The 17,089-nt window shown below is 38.5% G+C and overlaps 1 long non-coding RNA gene across 1 annotated transcript; it reads left to right on the forward strand.

The window, feature by feature from the left end:
• The first annotated feature begins 1,268 nt into the window (after positions 1-1,268).
• Positions 1,269-16,392, forward strand: LOC143668819 (uncharacterized). The gene is made up of 3 exons (XR_013168572.1): positions 1,269-1,442; positions 2,583-2,618; positions 16,344-16,392. It is a non-coding gene; the product is annotated as an uncharacterized LOC143668819 (long non-coding RNA).
• The last annotated feature ends 697 nt before the right edge of the window (positions 16,393-17,089 follow it).

The following is a 17,089-nucleotide window of genomic DNA, read 5'->3' on the forward strand; positions in this document are numbered from 1 at the left end:
CATCTCTTAGATCATCACACCACTTGTCTTACAATGCCATATGACACTTAGAACATCACTTTTTAACAACATTTTGTTACCTCCTCTGTATCTTCCATAAACCACAACATATTCTCTGCCTTTGTTTTCCTGGAACTCCTTCTACTATGTATTTCTCCTGGCCATGTATCGGGGCCTGTGGGCCCTTCCTTTTATCTTTTCTGGGTGCTCTTTTAATGCTGGGGCATCCCTAAGCTCCATGTGTCCTAATGTTGATTTCCCAAGGTGCACCTTCTTTTCTGCTGAGATCATATGGGATTATATTGTCAGTACATCATTTTTTAAAGCCTCTCAGGCTTCTTGAGCCAAATTTCCTCTCTGTCTTTGGCTGTAAGACCACAGACATCTTTCCCCTAAGCCAGATGCTATACCCAAGACCTCTTCTTCTTCATTTCAAAGAGTAAGAAAAAAAGCCTAGGAATTTAAGAAAACAGATAGGACAGAGTAGCTAAGAAGGCAAATCAGCCCTTCCTGAATTTAACTCTGTGGCTTCAGGTGCCAGGAGGTTTCTGCCGTTATCTGGGATCACAAAGCCATTCCCCCACCCCCATCCCCTCTCCCGATTGTATCCTGTCTGGAAATGGACTCGCAAAATGTTGGAGCTGGGATCCATGGGTCATTCAGCATCATTTATCATGGTTCTGAGGACTAATGGGGCTCAGCTTGGCTTTGCTTGCTTGGAGTCTCGGATGCAGTCAGAGGTCAGTGGGGGTTGCAGTCATGTCATATCTGAGTGGACGTCCAAAATGGCTCATCCACTGGATGGGTGGTTGATACTGGCTGTTGGCTGAAAATTCAGCTGGGACAGCTGGGATTCCAGACAGTGCTCCCCAAGGGCAAGTATTCCAAGGAGCCTGGGTAGACCTGTGACTTGGCCTTAAAGTACCAGAGTATACCACCACTTTCCTTTAGCTAAGTCAGTTGCTAAGCCCAGGCCAAAGTCAAAGGGAAGGGAATTAGACTCTATCTCTTGATGGGAGGAGCAGGATTCAGGTACAAGGAAGGAAGACTTCGATAGTGGCCACATTTGGAGATGATCTACTTCAGGGTCTTTCTCCTACTTTCAATTGATACGCCAGTTTGAAACTGTTGTGTACCCTGGAAAAGCCTGTTCTCTAATCCTGTTTCAATATTGTTGGGTGGGATCTTTTTTAATTACGTTGTTTCCATGGAGATGTGACGCATCCAATTGTGGGTGGGACCTTTTGAATAGTTGGTTTCCATGGAGATGTATCAGCACCCATTCAAGTCACTTACTGGATCCTTTAAGAGGGAACTTATTTGGAATAAGCTTCAGAGCCAACACAGACAGAAACATTTAGAGATGCAGACATTTGGGGACACTGAAACTAAAAACCAGAGGACCAACAGATGCCAGCCACATGCCATCCCAGCTGACAGAGGTATTCTTGAGTCAAAGTATCTTTCTCTGGATGGCTTAGTTTGGACACGTTTATGGCCTTATGATTGTAAACTTGTAACTTAGTAAATTCCCTTTTTAAAAGTCATTCCATTTCTGGTATATTGCATTCTGGCAGCATTTAGCAAACGAATACAGTTGACATCTTTGAAGCAGAGGAATCTGGTTTAGAATCACAGTTCTTAGATACTTACATTCTCAAAAGGTAATGTGTGGTACAGCCACACCTGAAAATGTTTCAAGGATTATAGTCTCCATTTCACACTCACCAAAAAATCTATTGATTCTCAATCTGTGTAATCCTAAAGCCACCCCCAAGCTCTCCCTACTCCCTTCAAAACCAGAGCCCAGTTACCTATGGTTTCTCATGACAATCTGTCTTTGATTAATTCATTTTGAGAAATGCAACTCACTTTTTGAAATTCATGAATGACAGCTCTGACAAAAAAAAGTTCAACCAAAAAGAGAATCCCAACAACTGCATGATTTCAATAGACAATTTGGAAAATGAAATTAGGCAGTCGGGTGTACCTGATGGGTAGATAAATGGAATAAAAATCTCTTCAATGGGGAGTTGGGGCAATGGACCATTTCAAGGCAAAAAGTGCCCCTTAGAAAGGCTAACACAAAGGGTTCTGTGAACAACTGGCAACATGCATGTGCGAAGAACAGCAGGTAGCTGTGATGATAGAGGCCCAAGACAGGCTGGAATCAACAGAGCAACGGAGAGAGAGGTTTTGGGGTTGAGAAAATGCAGAAAAGATACAGGGGGCCCTTTAAACTCTCAAGTTAGAACCCATGGCTTCCTAAGCATGGTACACCTTGAGTTTCCTGAAGCAATGTTGAGAATTCTGTTTGACTTCAGGTTCTAGCCCTTAATGCCCCAGGGCAGGGACTCAGAAGAAGGTTTGTTTGGGGGCATCTGAGATAAGAAACAAAACAAATCTTAACACACTGTTCATTCAATCTCATACATAGCTAGCCAATCTTTGACAATAACAGCCTGAACATATAATTAAAATAAGCTACTGAGTCCTATGTCTTAAGGAAAATCTTATTAATAACAATCATTTGTTGAGTTCCTATGTCTCAGTCACTGTTGTTTTTTCCTTCACATGGGCAGGTTTCAGGAATCAAACCCAGGTCTCCAGCATGGCAGGTGAGAACTGGTGCCACTGAGCCACCATTGCACCACCTACTGTATTTGGTTTTTATATATAAAGGCACTACTTCCAGTCTTCACCAAAACACAGCCAAATGCTTATTCTTTTTCCCTATTTTAAAGGTAAGGGAATTAGTTAGAGAGACTTGGCATTTGCTCAAGACAATGGCCAAAAATGCACCCTCTTCTATTACAACATAATAGAAAAAAATATGAGGGTTTAAAGGATTCCCTGGTTACCACCTATACAGTGAGTCTTCAGGTTTATTTTGGCAGCAGAATCATCTCTCAAATTTAGTCTAACATGGGAGTCCATTGCACGAAAGAAGCAAAAGGGCAGAACTATAGTGGGTGAAGCCAAAGGGGACACCAGGCACTACCCTCAGCCCCATCACCCCTCTGCTGGAAATGAATGGTCTATTCAGCCAAGTCAACTTAGCAAATAAGGACTTCTCTGCAGTCTAAACAGTCCAAGGGTTTGTGTGAGGACAACACTCTCTTTGCACCCGTACTTCAATAGGGTTCTCTCCCACCAAACTCTATGAATGATGTCATCTGAGTTTCCCTTCTTTAAAAATTTATAGACAGGGAGACCCGATAATTATTGTTCAAACCTGGAACACCTTTGAAAGAGCAAAGGGGGGAATGCTGTTGTTTCACACCAGGACAGACGATAGGCATAATTTGGGACTGGATAATGGTTCTATGACTTTTATTGATGAAACCCCCTGCCTTGGGGGGAATCTCCTGAAATCATCTCCAGTGGGAAACCCTGGCCTCACATAGAGGAGAGCAGGTGATGTTCAGTGATCAGAACTTGATCAATCAATGTACTTTACTGTTGTAGTTCCTCAAGCTACTACACCCAAAGGGGGCCTCTCTCTCTTTCCTAATGATCCATTGTACGCACCAAAGGAAGGGGTGGGGGGAGGAGTTCACTCCTTGTTTACATTTCTTTTCTTCTGCATTCATTGCCCTATATCAAGGGTTACTACTTTCTAAAGGAAAAGATCCCATATTGACTAAAGTTTAACACAATAACCAGGTAACAGAAATCTACCCAAACACTTTTCAAGTTTAGTCTATTTAGCTTTAAGATAGTACCTTCTTGCCAGGTAATTGTTTACATTTTGAGGTTTCCTTCTGAATCTATCCACATATTTTGAACTTCACTTAAAAAAAAAAAAGCCTTTAAAAATGTCAAAGCACCACATAAAAACCAAGTTCCTAAGTATGAACAGGAACCAGCCTGAGAGGGGTAAAAAATATGCCAACAAAGTTATTGCTCAGAGATTTTTAAAACCTAACAAAGATAAGTGATATAGACAGACAGACATGCTTCTGTATATTTGATAAGGCATATAATATTTAATTATACTAATTAAGAGAGCACAGGAAGACTTGAAACACACTTGAGAAAAATACATGCAGTCTTCAGGATCCAGGGATTCCATGTCTGTGGGGCTTTCAGGGTCATTCTCTGTGCACACAAACAGAGAGGCAAAATTTCTGAGTTACCCTCAGGGTGTGTTCCCAAATGAGGATGAACAAGGTGACACTGTGCCTTCTCATTTCGGCTCTCATTCTGTACACAAGTGTCCTTTTTGTGGTATATTTATGCGACACTTTTCACATTTTCGCACTTTTCGTTGGTGATTTCACTCTTTTTAATGACCGCCCCCCCCCCCCCCCAAGCCTAATGCTGAAGTGCTGTGTAGTGGTCATAGGCAAGAAAGCTGGGATGTGCCTTTCGGAGAAAATACATGAGTTAGATAAGTTTTGTTCAGGCATGAGTTACGGTGATACTGATTGTGAGTTCAACTGAATGGACAGCTTATTTAATGAGTTCTAATTTAATGAGCTCTAATGACTGCCCTCCAATGGGATTTATGATTAAACTTGCTCACATTTATTTTCAGAGGCTATGTTTGCATGTTGCTCTAAAATGTTCTGAAAGCAATTATTATAGTTTCTACATGGGATTAAGTGGGGACAGTTTCTAAAGACCGGTGAAACCGAGAACTTTCTGAGGTATCATGGCATGTACATTTAAGGAGAAAGCAAAAAGATATAAGATGTCTTTAAACAGAAACAAAACATATTGATAGACTGAGGAAAGGTTGTGACCAGAGACTCATAGAAATCTACCTATACCTCCTCTAAGATCAGTGGTTCAGTATTTACTAATTCAGTGCATGTAGACACTTTATAGCACAAAATTACTGCAAATAATAAAAATTGACTGAATATGGCATAATAGCTGATAGATCAAAAATCCTCTTGAGATCACTAATTGGATTTATTTTCATATATTTTTTTAAAGTTTAAAAAATTACTTTGTTGGGTTATTCATGAACTTTATTTTGGTTATTCTAGCCATGCCTAGAACAATTTTCCTAATTACATAGGTTGATAACTCATCTGAAGTGAGCATCTGAACTATCACACCAGATTTGGAGAAAATACTTGGGCTTCCATAGATCGATTCCTGGGAATCAGAAACTTTCTAAAATAGGATGCAAAATTCTATGGCTATATGCATTTTTCTGAGATGCCTACCCATGTCTTTTATCAGATTCTCAAAACAGCCCATGTCCTTAAAAAGTTTAAGAGCCAATCTGTTACCATCAACCATATCAAGATCTTCATTTGAACCATTTTGTCGATATTATCTCAGTAAAAAGGTTACAATAAACCCAATTTGTACTATTTGGTAGGATTTGTCTTAATTATAGAAGTGTTTTAAGAAATTCAATTACAGTATACTTAAGAAATTCAAATAATAGAAGATTTTGACGCCTACCTCTTTAGAAAAGTGTATTAAGTAAGTCTTATTCTTTTGAAAGTACATGGATACTGCCAAGCTTAAAGATGCTTTAAAACATTATCTTTAAATGTCTTAAGCAAATCCCTGCAGTTTTCTTTAACTCTTAATTTACTTGCCAACTCCTTTAACTTACTGATAAGTCAAAAGAAGTCCCCTCAATGTTTGTCTAAATTGCTGTATATGCCAACTATAAAATGTCAAATCAATTGGTTTATGTTGCCCAAGTGTTGATAGTTCACAAGAAGCGAATGTACCAACTAACTAATGGCTACAGTTGAAACTAGTTAATGCATCAACAATTGGCTAATCTCATCATCAAGATAAATGATGAGGGGAAATGATGTCTTCTAAAGATTAGACAGATAATATTGTAGCCAATCCACAGTAGCAGGAAGGAGGTGGACTAATTATGATCCAAATACATGCAGGTTATTTACAAATAAATATGACTAGTACTAATATTAGCCTAGAAATATTGATAGAAGCCATGCCGCAGATTTAAATATTTTTCAATGCCTCCACAATTAGTCTTCTTTTAGGTATCCTCTCTGGTATCAGGCCTTTCTTGTTTCTTCCTCCTCACCCCAACCCCTCAGCCTGAGTTAAATGCTTCTCCAAAGGGTTGCTTACAGAACTTTGTATGTATCCTTATCCAGGCACTTTCAATGGTATTTTGTATCCATCTCCTATTTGCCTAGTTTCTGGACCACAAGCCCTTTCTCAGCAGGGTTTGTGCCTTTGTAGCTTCAATATCTGGCACAAGGTAGATGCTAAATAAATGTTGAATGAATGAAAGGATAGGGTCCTTTGTAAAACTACTAACAAATATAAAGATGTGGGAAACAAAACATGTATTTGAATGTTATTTCATCTTTCTCTTTGAATGTTCTAGTTCAAGAAAGAAGCTCCATCTAATCTGATTTTAGTAGGTGCTTTCCATGAAAACAACAGAGAGAAAATGCCACGTGAGCCAAGATTTTAGTGCTCACGTTTACAAGCTTGCTAGAGATCAGACACAACATTCATCCACTTTTCAACACAACAGCAGGCTTGGAGAAGGATAAAGCCGCAACCACAAGCCTGCACTGCCCAAACCTGTGGGCTCCTGTTGCCTGTGTCAACAGTTAAAGCCTTCACCCAACAAGACAATCCGGGACACTTTTAATCTTCCTTGACAATTAAAGCACAAGTGTGGCATGTTTGTGTTTCAGGTGAAAGGTTTAAGGCACTCAGAGAGAGTCATTCTTGTTGCATCATAAACAGTTAATGAGCAGGCATGATTTCCAAACAGCCTTTGATGAAAGCTTTTGAGGCAGTGACAGTAAAGAACAACAAGGAGGGTACAAGTCTTCATTAATCAAACAAAACAAACACCCTCGGGAACAGTCACCTCTTGGCGCTCGCTGCCAGGAAGGTAGCCCACCAGACAGCCCACCGTTCAGTATCGTATGAATGCAATCTGGAAAGCATCCAAACCTAGGGTATCAGGAGATGCCTAGAAAGTGCTGAAAATATGGAAAGGTTCTGACTTGCTTTTCAAAGAGCCTACGTGAAGTTCTGTGATCCCCAGCAGAGAATTTCATTTATAGCTTAAATAAAACACAGAACGCTACGGCAAGACCAAGACTCAAAACTCCTTCTGGGGCTCATTTGCGAGCAAACAGCTGAAGAATTTAAACCAGAAAATAGCCGAGTTAAATATTGAACCTCAACCTCCACGCTCATCAGATATCCTTGCCTCAGCCCGTTGCTCGCCATCTTCACTGCTGCCCCACGTAGAGCTCATGCATTTCATCTATCCTCTCGCATCTTACTAAGATCAAAGGCTGTGGCTGATGTCAATAAATCACTCCGTCATGTGAAAAAAATGCAGTCATGTTATTGCTTTACTAACATCACCACAGTCGGGTAATAAAGAAATGACTCTGTCTGCATTGGGTGGAGCAGGATGATCGGATGGGGAGGGAAAAAAAGAGGATCCTTCCAGTGCACGGAAGTCTGTTGCTGTCAGTGTCTATTGAGCCACATATAGCATGACCCCTGTGCTGGGACCGGGAATGGAAGTTGAGTAAGACACAGGAGCTTCTATCTCAAGCTTTTCTTCCCTGTCCCAGCTGTAGCCCAACACACTGCCAGTCCAAGAGCAACTCTGTCTGCCTCCAACCTTCTCCAGAGCTCAAGGATCCCTGTCTAAACCCAAGTCCATCTCCTTCTTACCTCTGCCTCCATCTATTTTCCCTGGGTGTGCTTCCACAACAGCTCTTCCCTGGTCCATCCTGGTGCCTGCATTTCTGCCAGCTCTGTAGTCACAGGCATCTTCTTTAGTCCAAGGTAGATTCCTGATAGGAGGTTTCCTTCTCTAACTTTGTCCCACTCTGGTCAGCAAAAAAGTAAATCTGTTAACATTTCCTGAACACATATTAAGGAAAGACTTGAGAGTCACCCAACTTCTAAATAGGTTAGATAATATTTAGTCAAGGTTTCAAATGCTGCTACCAATAATTCACCACTTACACACAATTTACTAACCAAGACCCATGATTTGGTCAAATGAGATCAAGCAAATTAACAGTAGAGGAGGAATTAAAGGCAGGAAATGGTCCCCCAAAGAATGGTTTATTGGCCTTGTTAAAATAAACTCAACCAGTTGATGAAAAATTTATGTAATCACCCTAATGTTGAGAATCATAGTAAGCTTGACGCAGGTAAGTAATAAAGGAAAATCTTTGCATTTAGGTGGAGGGCGTTTTGATTGTCCTTTGTGGTGGGTGCTTGTTTATTGTTAGTTGGTTGATTGGTTAGTTGGTAGATATTTTGCAACCAGTTGGGGTTAAATTTCATTAATCTGGAATTTAGTGTGATAAGATTTGAGCTTCTCATTCACTAAATTGCTTCCTTCTAAAGCAGTTGTTCTAAACTGACAGCAATTTTTAACTTCCCAGGGGAACAATCACTGGTAATATTTTATTTATTACTTTTATTTTTTATTAGAGAAATTGTGAATTTACAGAAAAATTACTCATAAAATACAGGATTTCCATGAACCACCTATTATTAACACCATACATTCAGGTGGTACATTAGCTACAATTGATGAAAGTTCATTTTTCTAAGCGTCATAGTAACTACAGCCCATGGTTTGCCACAGGGTTGACAGTTTGTGTTGCAGAATCCCGTGGATTTTTTTTCTTTTAAATTTTTATTCTAAATCATAAATACAACCTAAAATTTCCCCTTTTAACAACATTCAAATGTTGTGCTACCATCACCACCATTTATTACTAAAACTTTTCCATCAGCCCAAAGAGAAGCTCTGTACATAGTATGCCTTAACTCCCTATTTCTCATACCCACCACATTACCTGATAACTTATGTTCTGTGTCTATCACTTTGCTTATTCTAATCATTTCATATGAGTGAGATCATGTAAATTCTCCATATATATCTGACTTATTTCACTCAACCCAATGTCTTCAAAGTTCATTAATGTTGTTGCATGTAATAGAACATCATTCTTTTTATGACTGAATAATATTCCATTGTGTGTATACATCATATTTTGTTTATCCATTCATCAGTTGATGAACAACTTGGCCTGCCTCAATGTTTTCATAATTGTAAATAATGCTGCTAAGAACACTGGTGTACAAATGTCTGCTCAAATCCCTGCTTCCAATTCTTTTCCATAATTACCTAGAAGTGGGATTGCTAGGCAATATGAAAATTTTATACTTAGCCTTCTGAGGAACTGCCAAATTGTTTTCCACAATGGCTACACCATTTCATATTGCCACTAGCAATGAATGAGTGTTCCTGCTTCTCCACATCCTCTCCAATACCTGTAATTTTTTTTCACTAGTAGCCATTCTAGTGGGTGTGAAATGATAGCACATGGTGGTTTTTATTTACATTTTCATGATGGCTAATGATATTGAGCATCTTTCCATGTGTTTTGGGGCTATTTGTATACCTTCTTTGAAGAGATGTCTATTCAATTCTTTTGCCTATTTTTTAATTGGATTCTTAATCCTTCTGTTGTTAAGTTGAAGGATTTCTTTATGTTTTCTGGATGTTCAACCTTTATTTGATATGTGATTTCTAAATAGTTTCTCCCATCAAGTAAGCTGTCTTTTTACATTCATGATAAAGTGCTTTGATACTCAAATTTTAAAAAAAATTGATGAAGTTCCATTTATCTATTTTTTCCTTTTGTTGCTTGTGATCTGGGTGTAAAGTCTAAAACACCATTGCCTACCATGAAGTCATGAAAATGCTTCGCTACGTTTTCTCCTAGGAGTTTGATAGTTTTGACTCTTATATTTATGTCTTTGATCCATTTTGAGTTGATTTTTGTATAAAGCTTGAGGAAGGGTCCTCTTTCATTCATTTGCATATGGAGATCCAGTTTCCTGGCACCATTTGTTGAAGAACCTCTTCTCGCCCAACTGACTGATCTTTGCCCACTTGTCAATAATCAGTTGGCCATAAATGGGAGGTTGGATTTCTGAACTCCCCATTTGATTCCATGGATCTATATGTCTGTCCTTTTTCTATATACCATGATGTTCTGAAAAACCTTTGTAATAAAGGTTAAGATTAGGAAGTAAGCCCTCCAACTTTATTTTTCTTAAAGATGGTTTTGTCTTTTTTTCAATCAGCATAATGATTTTGAGAAGCAGCCTGTTGTGTATAGTAGTAGATCTTTTTTATTGCTATATAAATATATATGAATATGCTACAATTTGTTTATACATTCTCCTGCTCATGGACATGTGAGTTCTATTTGGGGCTGTTATGAATAAAGCTATTATGAAAAAAAATTTTTTTAATGGTTTTGGCTATTTGGGCACTTCAGTATAAATTTGAGGATTGGCTTTGCCATTTCTACAAAGGTTGTTGGAATTCTGTTTAGGATTGCATTGAAAATATAAATTGTTTGGAGTAGAATTGCCATCTAATAATATTTAGTCTTTGGCTTTGGAATGTGGTGATGCTAACCTCATAAAATTAGGTAGTGTTCCCTCTTCAATTTTGTGAAAGAGTTTTAACAGGATTGGTATTAATTCCTCTTGGAATGTTTGGGAAAATCCCCTGTGAAGCCATCTGGTCCTGGCTTTTGCTTTGATGGGAGGTTAGATTACTGATTGAATTTCTTTACTAGTAATTGGTTTGTTGAGATCTTCTATTTCTTCCAGGTTGGATGTTAAGTCTCTGATTTGAAATCTTTCTTTTTTTCTAATGTAAACATTTAGAGCTATAAATTTTCCTCTCAACACTACCTTTGCTGCATTACATATGTTTTGGTATGTTGTATTTTCATTTGCCTCAAGATATTTTATAATTTCCCTCGTATTTCCTCTTTAACCCATTGGTTGTTTATGACTATGGTTTTAAATTTCCACATATTTGTGACGTTTCTGCTACACCTCTATAAATGATTTCTAGCTGCACTCCATTAGGATTAGAGAGGATATGTTGTATGGTTTCAATATTTTTTAATTGGCTTATTTTGTGACCCAAGATATGGCCTATGCTGGAGAATAATACATACGCTTTTAAGAAAAATATATATTCTGTTGCTGTTGGGTGTCATGCTCTCTATATATCTGTTAGGTCTAACTGGTTTAGAGTATTGCTCAAGTCTTGGATTTCCTTGATGAATTTCTGTCTAGATGTTCTATCCATTATTGAGAGTGGTGCATTAAAGCATCCCGTTATTAATGTAGAACCATCAATTTATCCTTTCAAATTTATCAGTATTTGCTTTGTCTATTTTGGGGCTCTGCTATTAAATACATATCTATTTATAATTGGTATAATCTCTTGTTGAATTGACCTTTCTATCAGTATATAATGACTGTCACTTTCGCTCATGACAGGTTTTGATATAACGTCTGTTTAATATGATATTAGTATAGTATCCCAACTCTCTTTTGTTTCTTAATTGACTAATATATTTTTTACATGCCTTCCCTTTCAACCTATTTCTGTCTTTGAATTTAAGGTGATTCTCTTGAAGACAATAAATAATTGGAATATGGTTTTATATCCAGTCTGCCAATCTCTGCCTTTTGACTGGAGAGTTTAATATATTTATGTATAAAGTCACCATTGATAATACAACACTTTGTTCTGCCATTTTGCTATTTAGTCTTTGTAAGTCTGTACCATTTTTGTCCCTCAATTCTTCCATTATTGCCTACTTTTATATTTACTTTTTTTTTATTGTACCATATTGAGTGGCTTCTAATTTTTATTTGTATATATGTTTCATATATTTTCCTTGTGGTTACCTTGGGGTTAAAATTTAACATCCTAAATATATTAACAATCAAATTTAGTTTGATACCAACTTGATTTCGATAGCATACACACACATTGTTCCTTATCCCTCTATCCTCCCATCTTTTTTTGTACTTGTTACAAATCATATCTTAGTACATTGTATGTCCCAAACCATAGATTTATCATTACTTTTAATACATATGCATTTTAGCATCTGTAAGAATTATGAAGTGGTTTCATATACTAAACAATATAATACAAAAGTATTGACATTTATAATTACTCATATGGTTATGTTTACTGGAGGTCTTTATCTCTTTATGCCACTGTCCTTTCCTTTCATTCTGAAGGTCTCTCTTTAATATTGCTTGGAAGGCAGGTTTAGTGGTGATGAACTCCCTAGCTTTTGTTTATCTGGGGATGTCATAATCTCTCCCTCATTTTTGAAAGAAGTCTCGTGAGACATAACATTCTTGGTTGGAAATTGTTTTCTCTCAGAACTTTAAGTATTTCAACTCACTGTCTTTTTGCCTCCATGGTTTCTGATGAGAAATTGGAACTTAATCTGATTGGGACTCCCTTGCACATAACATATTGCTTTTCTTTTCTAACTTTCAGAACTTGCTCTTTGCATTTGACAATGATCATTAAGTGGTGGGAAATATTTTTCTTCATGTTTATCATGCTTGGTATTCTCTAGGCTTCTTGGATGGGCATATTCACATCTTTTGGTAAGTTTAGTAAGTTTACTGTCAATTCTTTGAATATTCTTTCTATCTCTTTCTCTCTTGCTTTTTCTCCTTTTGGGACTCCCATAATGGATATATTGGCATGCTTGATGGTGTCTTACAGGTCTCTTAGGATGTTTTCACTTTTTTGGAGGGGGCATGGGTAGGCTCTGAGCCTTAAACCCGGGTCTCTGGCATGGCAGGCAAGAACTCTGCCAACTGACCCACCATCGCCTGCCCTGTTTTCACTTTTCTAATTCTTTTTTTCTTTCCTCCTTCTCAGTCTGACTCATTTCAATTGTCTTTTCTTCAAGTTCACTGATTCTTTCTTCTACTAACTCCAATCTGCTGTTGAAATACCTTTAGAAAATTTTTCATTTTAGTTATTGTGGTCTTGAACTCCAGTAGTTCTGTCTGGTTCCATTTTTAAATTTTTATCTCTTTATTGAGACCCTCATACTGCTCATTCATGGTTTTCCTGCTATCCTTTAGTTTTTCCCCTATATTTTCCTTCATCTCCTTGAGCATATTGAAGATCCACTCTTTTTAAGTCTTTGTCTGATATGTCCACAGTTTGGTCTTCTTAGCTGATGTTTTCTGAGTTTTTACCCTCTTCCTTTTTTTTGAGCCATCATTTCCTCTTTCTTTACCTTGTAATCATGTTTTCCACACTATAAATTTTAACATTTTAAATGTTAACTCTGGGATTTATTCCCCGAGATGTCTATTTCTTGTGCTTGTATTTAGCTACTGACAGAGAATTTCTGGCACTAACGAACCCAACAAAATATAAGTAAAAACATACCTTTAATAGTCTTTGAAAATTGGTTTTGCTATTGGCTAGTGTTCTCCTTCAGAGTTCACCCATCCTATCAAGGTCAGTCCAAGGCAAATTCAAGTTTCATGGTTCTCCCTATCTTTTCTGAGCCTTTGTCTTGTCCTGGGATTGTGTTTGCTAATGGCCTTAGGAGTTCCTGTTAAAACTTCTCCTTTTCCCAGATTCTCCTCTGCTGAACTTAAAGCAATTAAGCCTTTGCCTTAAGCTGCCCAACACAGTTGTTTTGTTTGCTTTTTTTTTTTTTCCTCTGCTTTCACCATCTCAAGCTGCTTTAGCCTAGAGGGCAAATTCTGGGAGGGGGGCACCCGAGAGAGGAATCTCCCAAGTCAGTCTTAACCAGTGGAAACAAGGACAGGGGCCCCCAAAGGGAGCACAGGCAGGTTCCAAACTGCCCTGGAGAAGGGGCAAGGGAGGGGCCAGGAAGAGCGCTAAGAGCTTCTTCCACACCCCTCTGCAAGCTGCAGTTTCTTATCTTAGCACCTGCCCCCCAGCAAATGCAGCCTTTCAACTGTCCTCTGCAGCTCTGAGGAAGTATACCATCCTTATATCTCTGTCACCCTTTGTGTAGAGTGTAATGGAGCAAGAACCACCCCACACCAGGCCCCCAATGACCTGAAGTAGTTAATCAAAATCAGTGATCAGCACTTAGGCTGTGTACCGATGGATCTTGAGAAACTATGTCTTTATGTCCCACTCTGGCACCATCAAGCTATGCTTGCACCTTACTGCTGTCTCCATGAGGTGGAAGGAGACCATGCAAAGACTGCATTTCAGTGTCCTTTACCACAACTTAGCAGCCTCTTCTTCCTGCTCTTCCCTGAAGGCTGCACAGGGCTTTGAAGTTTCAAAATAACGGATTTAGATGTTTCCATCCAATTGAATGGTTGTTCTGGTGGAAGGACTGATTCTTGTAACTTCCCACTCCACCATCTTCTCACAATTTTTACTTCTGGAAACATTTGGATTGTAATAGCTGGGGGAGAGAAGTACTCCTGGCATCTGGTGGATCTAAATATTCTCCAGTGTACACGACAAGCCCCACAGCAGAAAACCATGTGGCCCCAAATGTCAATGGTACTGCAGTGAGCAACTGCTCTAAAGGAATTTATGGACATGTCTGCGTATCCCAGTGCTCTTTTTTTTGCCTGTTCCACAAAATCTCTTCTGTCTATTATACAGATTTCAATAAGTGCTCCTAAAGGAGAACCTCCAGCCTACATTAGCTCCTCAAGAATGTATATAACTTGGCTTTGAATGAGAACAAGGATGCCTAGAGATGATTTATAGGCTCCCAAGACACTCATGAACACTTTAAGCCCTCTGACTTGCCATAAAGAGTTCAAACCAAGGCAGATCATTTATTTTTTTATTTACTGGCTCAGTTCAAATGAATAGATGGAATAATTCCTGCTTAGAATATGTTCTTGAATCCATTTGTCTGGATTGGCAACACTCACTGCACTGGACAAGCTATGTGTGGTATACCCAGACCCTTTCTGAAGAGTTCTGAGACCAGTCATCTGCAGAGGCTCCCAGGGAAGGTCTCCTAATATCCAGTCATCATGCTTACCTTTGTAATCTTTCCCTCCTGATCATACTTAAATAGGCCAAGTGTTGGTGTCTGGCCCAAAGGCAGACCAAAAGAGAGCCTGGAATAAGAGCTCAGTATGAGTTCTTTATGGGGATGATAGACTAGCAGGAACTCCCCTGTCTTTTGCTTTGGGATATTTTTGCTATTTATAGAAAAAGACATTGCTAGCAAAGAAGCACAGAAAAAAAGGCAGTGGACAAAACCCATGAATGGCATATGAAATCAGCAAGCACTAGCATGATGTAGAAAGAAGATACATCTGTTATGTGCACTTGTGAGTCCCTAGTATCTAGATCTATCACTGGCTCACCTATATGTGTTCCATAAATAAGTGTTTAAGGGATGATTTAAAGAATTGAAAGATATGGTCCACATTAGCAAGAGAAGAAGAAACAGAGCCCAGGGAACTCTGGACCATAATAATGATTGAGTCCTTGGGTTGGTCTATTGTTGAGCAGGTGGCAAAATCTTTTGATCACTGGTGTCATAGCCTGTACAAAATCCTGCTTCTCTGGGGCCTGGCTGGGCCATGATAGAGAATGCTTCCTGTTTGCTCCTCCTCATCTGCATAATTTCAAAATAAAATGACAGTAAACAAAATAATCTGAATGTCTCTCAAAACCTGGAAAGGATCCACAAGACCTTGTCAAAGCAGGAAGGAAGTAGAATCCTTGAATCTAAAGATATTTTAAATGAAAGGAGGGCCTTTGAACTTAGAGGCCTAAGGAGTCATTTTCAGGACTTTTTAACTTCCCTAGACTTGAATTAACAATGGGATGAAATCCCTTAGTGGGACTAGAAGCAAGAAAAAAACACTTTTCAGGTTTCCTCCTCCTCACTTCCAGCCACACCTTACTCTTGTTAGGTCAAATATAAAGATGTCTGTACCTGCTCCTGCACAACGTAAATGGGACGTCAGATTTGATGAACTCTGTCTCAGCTGAGACCTGGAGACAGACCACAACTCTGCCCAGCCCCATCCTAAATGAGCCCGTACAACTCAACACACCCTATAATCAAAACACAATTTATTCTAGAGACATGAACCCAGCAAAACATTAGATAATAGTCAACCTATTAATAAGAAATGAAGGTATTATTTTTAGATTAGGTTAACCTAGAAAAATGTTGACTCAGTTTTTGCTTACTAAGATGACCAAGGTTGTATGTATTAATGGCTCACCTATTCATGTGCTTAGCAGTGCTCAAATTACCAGGAACTTATCTGATCTCATAACTCTTCGCGGGGTTCTGAAATGGACACAGTAATATCGACAAGTAACAGTTCCTCTGTGATCAGATGCATTTCTGTTTCCTCGTAGAAAGCATCTTGAACTCTATCCCCAATGCTATGCAGACCCAAGCCTGTAGGAATATATTACAGATTCAGTATGAGCTGTGTTCCAACTTCAGTATTATACTGAGTTAACATCTGTTCATTCTTCTTTTCAGTTTTCTTTAATGGACGGATAGATAGTAAATACAGAAATGGCACAGTGCAAGAATGATTGCTGCTGGTGGTTTTAAGTAAGTGTTTTAATTAAGAACTCATTTCTTAATTCACACACAAAACTAATTTATAAATGAATAAAGAAGGACAATTAAAAAAAACATTTTATCAGAAAAATCCAAATTTCTCTCCACTTCCTTTAAATATTTCAGTTACTCCTGGCAGTTATAAAGAAGAAATAGTGTGACTATTTTCCAATTGGAGAAATCAAGACCAAGAAAACTCATATCACCAAGCACTTTCCTGTTGATTCTGTAATTAATACTCATTTTTTCTCATTTGAATTTCAGTACTATGATCTAGATAATATATATTTCATTATCTTAGTAAGTAAAACGAGAGCAAGGAAAAGAAATGGAACTTGTATCTCAAATTTACATATACATTTCTGGCTCTGATGGCACAGCTTATATAAATACAGCCATTCTGTGAGAACTACAAAAGCTGGATAAAATACAAAACAAGTTGTTGAGAGACAATAGAGAGCAACCAGGTCAGCCAGGGCTTCGGGGAGCCAAAATCTCAGAGAAAAAGAAAAGGCAATTGAGTCCTACATTTTTCCTTCCTTTTCCCCTTGAAGTATTCATTCTTAAGCAGAGCTCTGAGCAGAAGCTACAAGTTGACAGCAGATGTCAGAGACAAAAATTTGAGTCTAGGACTGCCAAGGTATCAGTACTGAAGAAGCCAA

Source organism: Tamandua tetradactyla, chromosome 25 (assembly GCF_023851605.1).
Source record: "Tamandua tetradactyla isolate mTamTet1 chromosome 25, mTamTet1.pri, whole genome shotgun sequence".
Classification (NCBI taxonomy): domain Eukaryota; kingdom Metazoa; phylum Chordata; class Mammalia; order Pilosa; family Myrmecophagidae; genus Tamandua; species Tamandua tetradactyla.